At 39.2% G+C, this 12,828-nt stretch overlaps 1 pseudogene; it reads left to right on the top strand.

The window, feature by feature from the left end:
* Window positions 1-281: 281 nt before the first annotated feature.
* On the top strand, window positions 282-869 carry LOC114693486 (annotated as a pseudogene).
* Window positions 870-12,828: the final 11,959 nt, after the last annotated feature.

Here is a 12,828-nt window from a genome sequence, read left to right as displayed (position 1 = left end):
GAAACCCTGTCTCACAAAACCAAATATATGTGTGTGTGTGTGTGTGTGTGTGTGTGTGTGTGTGTATGTATACATATACATACATGTGTGTGAAAAATATATATGTATATGACCTATAGGAAGTATGCCCATGTATTTCTTCTTGTGTAAATTGTAATAACAATAATATTTATTCACCCTCTCCTATCCTTACTTATTTTTTGCTTATCATCTCGTGGATTATGTCTTTATGACACTACAAATATCCTTGCCCTGCAGCATACCCACCCCCACCTGTTGCCATGGTCACCTACATTCTAGTGCTGATCCAGCACAGCAAGAAAGCCTGGAACCTGGAGAACCGCTTCAGAGGCTGGTATGATACCGACCTGAGCCCAGTGGGCCACAAGGAGGTGAGGCACAGTGAGGCGAAACACAGCAGACAGGCATTGCGAGATGCTGGCTATGAATTTGACATCCGCTTTACCTCCATGTGAAAGAGAGCAATCCTGACCCTCTGGACAGTCCTGGATGCCATTGACCAGATGTGGCTGCCAGTAGTCAGGACCTGGTGCCTCAATGAGCGACACTATGGGGGGGGGGGGTCTGACTGATCTCAATAAACAGACACTGCTGCTAAGTGTGGTGAGGCACAGTTAAAGATCTTATGATGGTTTCCCCTCCCCTGCTCCCCACCTCCAGTGGAGCCTGATCATCCCTTTTACAGCAGCATCTGTAAGGATCGCAGGTATGCAGACCTTACTAAGGACCAGCTGCCCTCCTGTGAGAGCCTGAAGAACACTATTGCCAGAGCACTGCCCTTCTGGAATGAAGAAATTGTCCCCCAGTTATATTTTATGCAGTATATGAAAAAAGGTGGAGCAGAATAATAGATATTCCAACCCTACCCATTGTGGGAAGTGGAGTGCCAGAAGTTAGGTTTTATTGAGAAGCCATGAAAACTCCAAGAGAAAGGGACGTGCAAAGTAAAGCAGCAGAGAGGGACCTTTTTATTAATTAAATTCATTCTTCAATAATTTCATTCATGGTTATAACACATTCTGGTTACTCTTATCCTCCACCCTTTGTCTTTCTCCTCTTCCTCACTACAAACCCCTTCCTCACATTCATGTCTTTATTGTTTTGTGACCTACTAAATTTAAACAAGTCCTTCTGAGTGGACATGGATTTGGAACTATCCACTGGAGCTTGGTGGACTCAGCAGCAAACACACAACAGATGTCAATGACTACCCCTCTCCCAGAATCCAGCGGCAGCCAAGAGTTCACCAGGGAGGGGTAGAGCCCCTTCAGTTCCTCACCATTCACGACTGATCATTGATTCGACCTGTCTTGTGTTGTTCCACTGCAGATAACTGAAGTGTAAATCTAGTTAATCTCATCAATAAAAACCAGGAGTCAGATATAGGGGTAATAACCTGAAAGATCAGAGAAACAGAGGAGCAATACCGGTGACTTCTTACCTCTCCAGATCGTCCAACCAAAAGGACCAAGGTCCTGTGTCTCCCACACACACACACACACACACACAACTTCCTGTCTCTGCCTCCCAAGTACTGAGATTAAAGGTGTGAGCCATCACTGCCAAGCTGCTATGGTTAACTAGTAGCTAGCTCTGCCCTCTGAACTCCAGGCAAGCTTTATTTCTCAGAACACAGAGTATCACCCAACAGATAACCAGAGCCACTCTGAGTCCATTGGTGTAATGACTGTGTCACACTCAGAAGACTGCATCTCCCAAGTTCTTTCTGCCCCCTCTTCCATGACATTCCCATAGCCATGGAAGAGGCGATATAAATACCTTGTTTAAGACTGAGCAGTCAGTCATCACTTGAAAATCCATGGGTCCTTGAATTCACTGATACTCACTGCAAAGAGAGGCTTATCTGGTTAATTCTGAGAGTAGAATTTGCCTATAAATACAGACACAATTAATTGGCTGTTAAATACTGTGTCAATTGAACAACATATTAAATTCCCCTCTAGGACCCATGACTTCCTCAGCCATGTATTTGTTATGGGATTTATAGTACCAGACATAGATTTTCTCCTGTGGAGCAGGTCTCAGATCTGATCAGAGAGCAGCCTCACTTCTCTTCCTACTAATTATCTACGGCTCGTGCTAGTTAACAACAGTAGCATGGATAGCAATGCCTAACATTTATCAAGCACATGGAAATGGGCCAAGTCCCTAATTTGGATCACTTCATCTAAATCTCACCATGGCTCAGTGATAGAGGCAATATTATTTTACACATGAAGATGTTGAAGGTGAAGAACATAAATGACTTGTTCATATCACACTACTAAGAAGTAGTGGCAGGCAGGGATTTGAACCCAAGTGAACCAAATGCTGATTTAAAATTTAAGATTATGTAAATACATAGTCATACTTGGCCACCATGTGTCCTGACTGAAAACTCTCCCAGCATAGTCATTGTAAGTTCTGGTAAGCCTGGGGGGAAAAGCTTCCAGTGTGCTCCATAAGTAGATCTCAGTAGCAGGTCTACCATCAAGGCACAGGAGCACACAGAGACCAAGTGAACATAAGCATAGAAGTCAGCCTCACTCCATTTTTCTCAAGTGTTCCTACAAAAGCCTTCAGTGCAAAACAAAGAAATAAGCTAGATAAAATAATCCTAAATTTTCTAATTTATGGAAAAATTAAGGAAGTCCAGGTTTGAATGAGGGAGCAGAAATCCACAGTGATTTAAAAAAAAAAAGAACACCAGGGACAGTTTTACACAGGTACACACAGGATCAAGCTTGGCTGAGCCAAAGGTTGAGTTTACCAACAAGCACCAGGAACCTGTCTGCAGGTGGAATGATGAGCAGGGCCTGAGATAGCTGAGCCTCTGGCTGGGTAAACACACCTGTTGGGATACAACCTATCCTGGCTCTCCAAGGAAGACTGGAGCAGAAGGATAGTAGCTCCATAGTCCACAAGAGAGTGAGAACACCATCTAATTTTCAGAGTGCAGTCCAAGAGGAGAGCTACCACCTAAACATTCTCTTCATCAGCTACCTGTAGACTGACCATAGAAGACAGCATGACCATCTGACATTATAATCTTGGTTCTGCAGAAGCCTGGCATGCAAACTAATTTGTCACGGTTAGAGGGTGTGGAGGCTGAGGAAACAGGCAGGGCCTCCTGAACACAAAGCTTTATGGGACATATAGTTATCTGTTCTCACTCAGGGGAGGTGTTTAGTTTCTTAGGACTAACACTGCAAATTATCACAGACAAAACAGAAATTTTGTCATCTGGTTCTAGGGGTGAGAACTCTGGATCGTGGTATCAGTGGGTAAATAATGCCCATGCTAAGTCTTTGGGGACGAATCCTTCATTGCTTCTTCTAAGCTTTTGGAGGTCTCCAGCAATCCTTGGCTTCCTTTGGCTTGCAGTCTCATCTCCATCATCACGTAACCTCTATACATGTCTCCTTCTCCTATAAAGATTCAGTACTTGGCTGTAGAACCCACTATAATCCAATCTAACTTGTTCTTAACTCTGTAGGCAAATGCACTGTTTTCAACCAAAGGCAAATCCTGAGGTCCTAGGGGCCATGGATTTGGAGAGATACTTATGAACCCCTTGCAGAGGGCATGTCTGCCTGCCTGTAGCTGACCTGCCCATTTAATGGCACATTCCCACATCCTTTCAAAGTGACTGCTACCATAATGCCTGCACAGCCCACAAATTAAATTTTCATTAGAATTGTCTCTGCAGTTCCACAAAATAGCAAAATCTTTAATATTATATTTTCCAAGGAAAGAAAATGAACAGTGATTAGATTCTTTAAATAATATTGTAAAAAAAACTTTAAGTTTTTATCATTAAATTATATGAAGTTTGTTGTTGATAATGATCAAGAATTTTAAGAGATTATACTTTTTAAGTCTTGATTAGAAAAGATACATGGTGATTTGACTCAAAGGAAAAATTTGATGAAATAATTTTAAAATGTTTTGTTTATATTTCTAATATTATAAGGTAATATTAATATAAAATTTAGAATTTTGTGTTTCAGAGATTAATTCTTTCTGTTCTATTTTACTTATAATTAACTAGTTGTTATGAATACTTTCAACAGTATATGTAGACACTTCCAAATATCTCTCCAATTGTTTCCACATGTTATAAAGTAAATATCATTTTTCTCCTTATATTGAAGCATGAAAAGTTATGAATTACTGTTCTAACCGATAGAGAAATTAAAATATTAGTAAATCAAGGACAACAATAAATTTTTGGGGGCAACAATAAATGTAAAAGATGATGTAAAATGGGACTGGAGAGACAGCTTGGCAGTCAAGAACACTTGTTCCTGTGAAGGACCTGGGTTCTGTTCCTAGCAGCCGCATGGTGGCTCATAACCTTCTATAACTTCAGTTCCAGGTGATCGATCTGATGCCCTCTTCTGGCTTCCACAAGCAGCAGGCAGCAGGCAGCAGGCAGCAGGCAGCAGGCAGCAGGCAGCAGGCAGCAGGCATACATGTGTTACACACATACATACATACATAGCAAGCACTCATACATGCTTGGTTGGAACCTCCAGCTCACTCCTGCACGGTCTGAGAAGCCCCATCTCTCTCTCTCTCTCCAAACCCCGTCTCTCAGAGAATCTCCAACAAAGAAAAGGCGCCAAAGAGCCCAGTTCTGCATTCAGCCCCTCCCCTGAAGTTGCCAGCAGCTCACGTCCCCACCTAAAGTGCTCAGTCTTTGACCATGCTTGGGCACAAACCCAGCTTGTGGCAGACACATTATCACCTTCCCCTGTAGGGTGTATAAGCTCCCTGCCTTAGTCCAAGCCTGTGACTTCTCTGGGACTGGAGGACTCACCTGGGAGTTGCTTTGCTCAAATAAACCTGTTCTTTTACTTTTTCAGTTTGCCTTGATCTCGCTTATTGTGTTGCCAGAGAAACCTATTACCATGATACAGAAAACCTCTTAGTATACATAAAATAAAGAAGTTGTAAAAATTTAAAAGACGATACAAAATTAACAATTTGGATTCATTCCAGGAATGCAAGTTCGCTTTGACATAATAAAACGTAATGTTATAGTTTATCATCACAAAAGTGAATTTAGAGAAAAATAATATTTTAATAATTGTAAAATAACACACTTAATTTTAAAAAGTCTTAGTAAACAAAGGCAGAGGCAAACAGATCTCTGTGAACTTGAGGAAAGCCTAGTCTACATAGTAAGTTCCAAGCTAACCAGGGCTATGTAAGGAGACCTGTCTCTATAAACAAACAAACAAAAAAATCAGCTACATAATAAGGTATCAGCTAGCAGCGTTTCTAGTCACTGTTTTAGATGTCCAGGTTAGCAAAAGTAGACAACAAAACAGACATAAAACAAATGATGTAAGAAAAGTCATCAAATGCATTATTTACTAAGATGAGACAACTCCCCAAATTTTAGACTATTCATTGTATTAGATTATATATTTTTATATGCATATATATAATGTGTGTGTACATAACACACCTGTGTGTGACAGAAACATCCTTGATTGATACCTGTATATGTATGTATAGATACATAGAGAGAGAGTTTTAATGTAGAAATATAGCTATTTGGGGAGGTTCAAAACAACTATATTGGGGTATAATTGGCCTACAACAAACTTATGTATTCAATTATACAAGTTAACATTTTCTCATGTGTATGAACCTTTGAAAAACAACCAAAACTGCAATAATAAACATATACACTGAATAGCAGCCCATTAAACAAATTTAAAGGGGGATTAAGTTTCATTATATTTCCAAGCATCAGAATGACTAAATACTATTGTAGATGTAACAGTCTTATTAAATAAGAAACACAGAGCCAAATGCAGAGTTAAAAGCCCAAGAAGTCAGAGCAGTAGCTAAGAGCTGATACTAAAAAAACCCTTTCTTACCCTTTGCTGCTGCTGCCATCCTTCCCCTCAGAAAGAGACCTATTTCCGGTGTATCTGTCTATTTATTGACTTTCTGTTCTGCCTTCTTATTGGTTGTAAACCCAACCATATGACCTCCTTTTCACTGCCTGTCTATACAGACCTCCAGGTCTTCTATGGTTGGTATTGAGATTAAAGGTGTGTGTCTCCATGCTGGCTATATCCTTGAACACACAGAGATCTGCTTGTCATGTGATTGTGATTAAAGGTGTGCACCACCACCGCCTGGCTTCTGCTATAGCTTGCTATTAGCTCTGACTCCCAGGCAACTTTATTTATTAACATACAAATAAAATCACATTTCAGTACAAATGAAATATCACCATATACTATATGCCCCTGACTTGTGTAGTGACCTTTGACATAGCCACTTGCTATATTTATTTATTTATTATAACACACTGAATTTTTCTCAAATATAATCAACAAAGGACAATATACACTAAATGAACTCAGTGAACTTTTATAAAAAGAGGATATAAAGTTGGAAGGGGAGCACTGGGGAGGATACTAGAGAAATAAGAAGAGAATATCATCAAAATACATGGTACACATGTATGGAATTCTCAAAGAATAATTTTCAAAATATATTAAATAAAATAAAATTAACCTCCCAATAAAACAATGAGAAAAACATCTGACTAGGATCCTCAAACAATAAATGTGGATGACTCATAAAAATATGAAGGAAATAATTTTCATTATGACTGAGTAAAGTTATAGTGAAATATTAATTCATGCTTAACGTATTTATAAGAACCAGAATATTCATGGCTAATACCACATCTCATAAGCAACTGGGGATGTAGATTCATACAAGCCTTTTAGGAAGAATCTGACATCACCCAGCACACTGAATCAGGGTATCCTCTATAACCTGAGGTTTCTATCGTTGGCAGTATACACTTGCAAAACTATGTGTGTGCTCCAGAAATACAAAGAGCATGAATGTTTAGAGTATCATTGTTTACATTACTGGAACAAATGGAACCAGTCCAGGTGCCATCAACAGAAGAATAACTACAAATGATAGAATACTATGTGACATTTAAGAATAAGAAAGCCTTAGATATACACAACAGCATAGACTGGTCTCAAGAAAATTATGTTTTTAAAAAACTAAATTACAAAAACATAAAAACTTAGACACACACACATAGGTATGATTACATTTATGTGAAGATCATAAACTTATGAAATAATTTATTTCTTGTCTATACATATATATTATACAACCATAAAAGAAAGTAAAGAAATTAATAATACACTATTCAGGGTTATGGTTACTGCTGAGAGGCAAGAGTTATTGGAACTGGAAAGGACCCACACCAAAGAAAGATTCTGAGACAATACTGTGTTCTATTTCTTAAGCAGGAAGGTGGGTCTATGATCCTTCATTTTATATTTTTCCCGTATGGTATATGTTTACTTTCCTACATTCTTCAAAAAGTCACCTTATGGAATGTGTTTAGATTTCTGTAGGAACATCATATCTGGTTTGCTTTTTATCTTTCATGGTTGATCCAACACAGAGATTGTCTTAGTATTATTGATCAGTTTTACCCTGTGTGTACAAAGAATAAGTGGTAATAAAACCAGAATATTTTAACTGTAGCAGCAGCTTACTGGGATTTAGAAGTCTCACTGGCTTCAATTGCCATCTCTTGTGGAAGTTAAGAACTCAGTCATAGGAAGAAATAGGACAAGGGAATTAATGGATGGGGGAAGGAGGGTGAGACTTCAGAGGGATCAGCCAAAGGCATCTTGCACCATTTCCTGTTTTTCATTATCCAAGTCCAGAAATTCCTGAACTTCACCAGATCAATTGCCCAAGTAGCTCATTGTTGGAATAGGTGGGGCAGAACTGCCAAAGGCACAGAAACATTAGCTTCAAGACAATTGATCCACTGGCACCTTCAAAAACAACTGTTAGCAACGAGAGAGAGAGAGAGAGAGAGAGAGAGAGAGAGAGAGAGAGAGAGAGAGAGAGAGTCATAACGATCCTAGCCCCAAAGAATGCTTCCATCCATTGCCTAGCTTAAAAAATTATATTCCAATGTCATTTCACATTGTCTACTCATACAATGAAGATAAATATTCACCTTCGCCAACCATGCTACTTACTACTATATCCACCCTTTCCCGTATGAACCAATATTTATGGACCTATTATATACATTATTAATTTCATGCAACTAGTAGAGACACCCAATAATAACATGAAAAATAATAGATACCAGAGTGAAATGTATGCTTTCAAACTTTATTAAAAATCCAATTCTCCCATAGCTTGGTTGCTATTCAGCTCAACATAATTTCTTTCAGGACCTGGGCCAGCAATCACATTAATTTGCATGACCACCACTGTTTAAACAGCTCCTTAGTTTTCCATGAATGACCTTCTATATTCGGTTAGATTTCTTATGCATAAATCAACTGCTCTATTCTTGTAGAACTAGGGCATGGGTACAGAGGCTGATCGTAGCTCCCAAGATGCCAGGCTGATAAAGAAAGAAATGAAAAGCAGCCCTCCATGGAGAATAGTAGAAAGAGTAATATGAGGTACAGTGGGCCCAACTCCCAACAGGGTCATTATTAGACTCTGTGTATATAACTTTGTTTGTGCTGTTAATGCTTGTTTTCATTTGGACTGTAATGTTTTTATCTGTAGTTAGACCATTGTAGGTCCAACTTCTAGGTCAGTCTCCTAGGCTGACATTACTACCCTAAATGTCAGTGAGCACACTGACATTGACTGGGAGGGAAATGACAGAGATGTCTGTGCCCAAGTGTCTTACAACCTAACAGCTAAAACACAGATGACAACACAAAGCCAGAGCAAGGATCTTCTAGTTAGTCACACACAGCCTTGGTGGATTAATGTAATACGTGTTTTAAAACCATCACTGTCTGTGTCTATCCACAACTCAAGAAATGTAATACCTTTGTTTAGTGAGCATAGCTAAGGCTCGTAGGGAGGAAACTCGAATGTATATGCTTGCGCAAGTCTGGATCTGTTTTCATGAGTCACAAATATGACTACAGCAAAGAACTGCTACCTATCTCTTTCTCTCCTGTATCGATGCGGATGGGAGTAAAAGGTGTGCTTCTTTTCCTCTTGGTCTAGTTATGTGCTTCAGCATGGCAGAGAGCAGTCAGACATTACAAAAAGGTATACCTAGGTCTCTAATGGCAAGTCTGCCTTTGCTACCTAGCTCCATAACCCACACAAATGATCTGACCTCTAAATGTAATCATTCTCTTCTATATAATGGACATATTAATAATAGAATTTAAACCTATAAAAGTGCAACTATCAGCTCTGTTTTACCTATTTCATGGCAATTACCTGTGGTTTGGCCTAATAATGATATCTACTCCGTGGTGATGTTGTAAGGATTGTGGGAGAAAATAACATAATTTGAATTGTCACTGCAAATTTTTCATTATTCATTCTGTGGTTGAGGTTGGAGTAGGGAAATTGAATCCTCTGGCAATGAGTAAGTAGAGGATGCCAAACAGTGGAGCTCCTGTCAAATCTTCTTGTTGAATTCCATTTAACCATGACTAAGAAAAGTCCTCCTTGTCAAGATTCAGGAATGCTATGGAAGTGCCTTGTGAAATGCTGTGAAGTAGAAACCTTCAGCCTTTGTACCATGAGAGCAAAGTAAATCTGCCTTAGCTATGAAGCTGAATGAATTAGTGTTAATAAATTAGAAATTGTCAACTTGTAGTCTTTGAAGAGTGAGGACTTTCCAAAGTACTTCCAGGGAGTCCTCAAAAAACAACCAGAGTAGTCATATTAGATATTTAAATTGTAAGGGTCTTTATTTTCTGTAACCAAGTTGGATCAGAAACCAACATACAAAAGTGAGACAAAACACCATGGCATTGTTGTCGGGTGGTGGTGGTGGTGGTGGTGGTGGTGGTGGTGGTGGTGGTGCACGCCTTTAATCCCAGCACTCAGAAGGCAGAGGCAGGCAGATTTCTGTGAGTTGGAGGCCAGCCTGGGCTAGAGTGAGTTCCAGGAAAGGCACAAAGCTACACAGAGAAACCCTGTCTCAAAAAAAAAAAAAAAGCAACACCCCCCCACCCCTAAAAAAAACCACCATGGCAAACTTTACCATGAAAGGATTCTCAAACTGGGAGTATGGAATGGTTAGACCATTCATCATAACCCAGAATCCTGTCCAACCAACCAGCAGTGCTCATACCATCCTTGACTTTCAAGATACCTGGGAAAGAATATGAAGATGGTGAAGGGTTTAGTGTTTTAGTGTTGGCCACTTCTCAAATGCTAAATGGTAAGGTCACTATCAAGTCCAAACAGCTCCTCCTCTGAATTCAGAAAATGGATTCTGCTGTCCCCTTAATCCTGGGCTGAGCTTCAAGATAATTGGCACTCTCCATAAAATATCTCTAAAAATATTTTGGATTTGGCAAATGCAATCAAAATTCTTCTTTTTATTTTTTATTTTTATTTATTTATTTATTTTATTTTATTTTTGGTTTTTCGAGACAGGGTTTCTCTGTGTAGCTTTGTGCCTTTCCTGGATCTCGCTCTATAGACCAGGCTGGTCTTGAACTCACAAAGATCCACCTGGCTCTGCTTCCTGAGTGCTGGGATTAAAGGCGTGCGCCACCACCGCCCGGCTAAAATTCTTCTTTTTAAATGATTTATCTGAATTTTTATTCTGAGGACATTCAAAGAGAAATTTAATTGTCATGCCTTTGATTAATTTGGATTTCACATAATATATTCTAAGAGCTACTTTTATAACCTGTAAAAAAAATGTAAGCCATATATTCCACAAAAGGAACAGACACAAATTGACACCATGCTTCTAAACCCATAACTCTTGTAGAATTAATACTTGGGAAATTCTTTTCATTCATCTGGATGTTTATAAGCCACCTATAACAATATCCTTATTGAATGCAGTGTGTGCTTATAAGTGACCTATAATAAGTATTCTTATCCAATACAGTGGGTTGGAATAGAAAGTGAACCCTCACAGCTTACTACTTGCTGGAAAAATTCAGTGATGTAAAACTAGAACAAAATACAACAAATTCAAAGGAAACTCAGAAAGTTCCACATGTGGGTTGGTGGGCCACAAAGTATGAGACTATCAGTTTTAACTATAAGTATCAATGAAAGTTTCATGAAAAAACATAGTTTGTCTGGCCCTGTAAGATATATAGTTTTAATTAGTAAAACAAGAGTAAAGAACATTATAGATAAAAATTAATATCACCCAAATCATGAAGGGGTGAAAAGTATGTTTCCTATCATAAAAGATGTGAATTGGTTGACAGGATAAAAGGCAAGAGAAGTGTATTTGTGAAGATGTAAAGATAGTAAATTAGTCTAGATTATAAAGGGCCTTGAATGTCTTGCAAAACTATTAAAGCTTTATTATTTAAATAATGAAACCATCAGAGTCTTAAGTTATATAATAACTTTTATTATTTAACTTTTTAGATGCATTTTTAGATGATAATCAGGGTAGAATCTGAATGAGTTAAGAGATGGAATTTAGAATATTAATTAGAAGTCTTTAGTATAGCCAAAAGTTTGCACTCCCATCAGCAGTAGAGGAATGTTCCCCTTACTCCTCTACTGCTGGTAAGAGTGCAAACTTTTACAGCCACTTTGGAAATCAGTATGGCAGTTCCTCCAAAAATTCAAAACCAATCTACCTCAAGACCCAGCTATACCACTTTTGGTCACATACCCAAAGGATGATCTACCATATCACAAGGACACTTGTTCAACTATGTTCATAGCAGCTTTGTTTGTAATAGCTAGAAACTGGAAACAATCTAGATGCTCCTCAACCAAAGAATGGATAAAGAAAACATGGTATACTCCATTTACACAATGGAGTATAACTCGGCTGTTGAAAACAATGACATTATGAAATTTGCTGACAAATGGATTTCACTAGAAAATATTATCCTGAGTGAGGTAACCCAGACCCATAAAGACAAACATAGTATGTACTCACTTATAAGCGGTTATTAGCTGTAAAGTAAAGGATAACCATGCTACAACCCACAGATCCAAAGAAGCTAAATAACAAGAAAGTCTCACAGAGGTGGAGGGTGGAGGAGTGGCACATGAGTCTTACCGTGAAGGGGAAATAGAATAGATATCACAGGTGGATGGGGGGTCTGAATGGGGGATGAGGAGTGGGAACAGGAGAGATCAGGAGGGGGCAAGATGAAAGGAGTGAGTACTGAGAAAGACAACTGGAATCAGGGACATCTCTGGGATGAGCTAGAAACCTAGAGCAATGGAAACTCCCAGGAATCTATGAGTGTGACCCTAAATAAGACTCCTAGCAATGGGGCATGCAGAACCTTAATCAGACATCTCCAGTAACCAGGCAAGACTTCCAGTGGAGGTATTGGGACCCCAACCCAGCCATATAGCCTTTGACCTACAATTTGCCCTGCCTATAAGATATGCTGTGGTAAAGGGGGCCCAGAAATTATGGAAGTGGCCAACCAATGATTAGCCCAGCTTGAGACCCATACCATGAGAGAGAGCCTCCCCCTGGCACTACTTGGAGCACCAGGACCCAGAGTCTGGATGGCCCAGAGACCTAGGATAGAGCCAAACATGACTGGCAAAAAATAAAAAGTAAATGAAATGATTTCTAATGATATTCTGCTATACTCATAAATCATTGCCTAGCACAATAGTCATCAGAGAGGCTTCACTCAGCAACTGATAAAAACAAATGCAGAGACCCACAGCCAAACATTAGGTGGAATTCAGAGAGGAGAGGGAGGAAGGATTATGGGAGCCAGAGGAGGCAAGAACATTGAAAGAAAACACACAGAATCAACAAACATGGGCTCCTAG

This window comes from Peromyscus leucopus, chromosome 3, assembly GCF_004664715.2.
Source record: "Peromyscus leucopus breed LL Stock chromosome 3, UCI_PerLeu_2.1, whole genome shotgun sequence".
In the NCBI taxonomy this organism is placed as follows: domain Eukaryota; kingdom Metazoa; phylum Chordata; class Mammalia; order Rodentia; family Cricetidae; genus Peromyscus; species Peromyscus leucopus.
The sequence above is the reverse complement of the archived record's forward strand: the minus strand, read 5'-3'. Positions and strand labels throughout refer to the sequence as shown.